Source organism: Prunus persica, chromosome G8, assembly GCF_000346465.2.
Source record: "Prunus persica cultivar Lovell chromosome G8, Prunus_persica_NCBIv2, whole genome shotgun sequence".
Taxonomy (NCBI): Eukaryota; Viridiplantae; Streptophyta; class Magnoliopsida; order Rosales; family Rosaceae; genus Prunus; species Prunus persica.
The window spans coordinates 18,716,015-18,718,418 of record NC_034016.1 but is presented as its reverse complement, the minus strand read 5'-3'; positions in this window follow the sequence as shown (position 1 = coordinate 18,718,418).

Below are 2,404 nucleotides of genomic sequence, written 5' to 3'. Positions count from 1 at the left end.
GATAAGAATTCAATGGAAGAGAACTCCCCTCGTCTAGAATAAAGTGTTTTCCTGCATAAAGTCGCGAACCCAACCCCCTTAGCCCCAACTGAGTCCCACTATCTGGAGAGGGAAAGGAAATGTAGTCTCCCACCCCTCCCCCCCACTACCTCAGTGCGCATGGGGAGAGAGGGGAGGAGGGGTTAGTGACCACGTCCCCTCCTCCCCTCTCTCCCCCAATGGGCACTGAAGAAAGGGGGCTAGGGTTGGGAGAAAAAATCTCTTTTGTTCTAGAGAGAGAGAGAGAGAGAGAGAGAAAGGGGGCTAGGGTTAGGTAAATTATACAGTTTAAACTCTTTATTCCAGACTAGGGAGTTCTCTTCCATTGAATTCTTATCTACTTGCTTGATTTCAAATACAAGTTTGTTTTATAAATTCTTGTCTACTTGCTTGATTTCAAATACAAGTTTGTTTTATGAATTCTACAGGTTTAAAATCTTTATTTCAAATCAGGGAGTTCTCTTCCATTAAATTCTTGTCTACTTGCTTGATTTCAAATACGAGTTTGTTTTATGAATTCTTGTCTGCTTACTTGATTTCAAATACAAGTTTGTTTTATGAATTCTGCAGTTTTAAATCTTTATTTCAAACTAGGGAGTTCTCTTCCATTGAATTCTTGTCTACTTGCTTGATTTCAAATACGAGTTTTTTTCGAATTTCTAATTGTCATCATAGATATCTACAACAAGAGTTCGACTCTTACTCTATTATTCTTCAAACTTCTTTAATGCAAATTAAGCAATTGTCACAAATTTACAAATACTCTCTCACCGATGAAAAATGTGAAAAGCAAGTAAAAGAAATGAAGTAGGACAAGAAAATAGGTGAAGAAAGGTTATGTTTATTTTAAGGTTCCCTCATTAAAAAAAATCTTTATTGTTTGTATTTTACTTGTTTGACATTTGAGGTTTACTTCGCCACCACAAAACTTGTCCACCGTTCTAACTAAAGGAAAACCGGGTGCGATTGTGACATTTCAAATCTAACCAGATTTTATGAAAAGGAGATGGCATTAGATTCATTCATTCATTTCTTTCTTGATTAAAGTGTAATTTGTGTAATAAGAAAGAAGTAAGAACCTCTAGAAGAATGCAAGGGAAAAGAAAAAAAGAAAGAAAGAGAGACAAAACACGTTTACAGTTGGAGAGCATGAAATAATGCAATGGTTGGTGAAGCAAATGATGCTTGTCTTTCTCCCCAACAAAAGCAAAGCGAAAAACACCAAATGGCCAATCAAAGTTTCAAAAGGCAGGCCCTCTCTCTCTCTCTCTCCCTCCCTCCCTTGGGTGAAAGGTAAAGAACCCAAATGAGAACATTGGGGAAAATGGGGTGATAGAATAGTGACAACTTGGTTAATTCATAGGACACCTACCCTATAATAATGGGTCACTATAATTGCCCTTAAACCAACAAACCCACTTGTTGTCTTTGAGGTTTTGAAATCTCTCCAAACATTCTTTCTAGCAGGAGGGCTATAGGTAAAGGGTAGGGTCCCCTCATTTCTCTTGGGGTTTTTGGTTGCAAAAGCCAAAGCCATCTCGCGGAGACCCGAAGCTTTTTTCCCTTCCATTAAGGTCATAGATTTCAGGATTTGATTAGGACATTTCACCCACAGATTTGTTTCCAACAGCTAGCTTAGTAGAAGCATCATGCCAGACACATACAACAAATTGCTCAAATTGCTCAAATTGCTCAAATATCAGCGGTTGATATTCAAGAAAAACAAAGAACAATCCAGACTCTCTTTTTTGATAACCGAGAGGAGAGGGAAATCGAACGTGCGTCATATTTTGACATTGAGAATAAAAGTACTGTTAAACTAATAAGCCGGTAAGTTCTCGTGAAAATAAAATAATCCATAAGATTATTAAAGCTTGAACTTCAATAATTTCTCTAGGGTAATTTAGATATTAAATACGTAATATCTAGAGTAATATAGAACTATCTTATTAATTCAATTGTTTTGTTGATTCTAGCTCAATTCAGTTAAGAATATTGAAATTGGGTGCCAGTGAAGCCTAAAGTGGCCAGTCCATATCAAGTTAAGTCATTTCCCAAATTCTCAATTAAATTTGTAAAGACGAGGAACCTTAATCATGAGAGAAACTCTCAATGCAATTAGAATTACTTTTCGCTATCCTCAGTCAATAACACAATGGCACATAAAATAACTTTTTCACATATTATTATATTATTAACTGAGATAATAAAATAATATTATCTCCATTATGAGTAAGTTTTTTTCCTTAATCATAAAAGACCCACCCAAGCATTCGAAGAAACAACTGGATAACAATCAAGAAGAGGACAAAGTAAAAAAAAAAAGGGGGGGGGGAAAGATAAGAAAAATATCAATCATGTACAC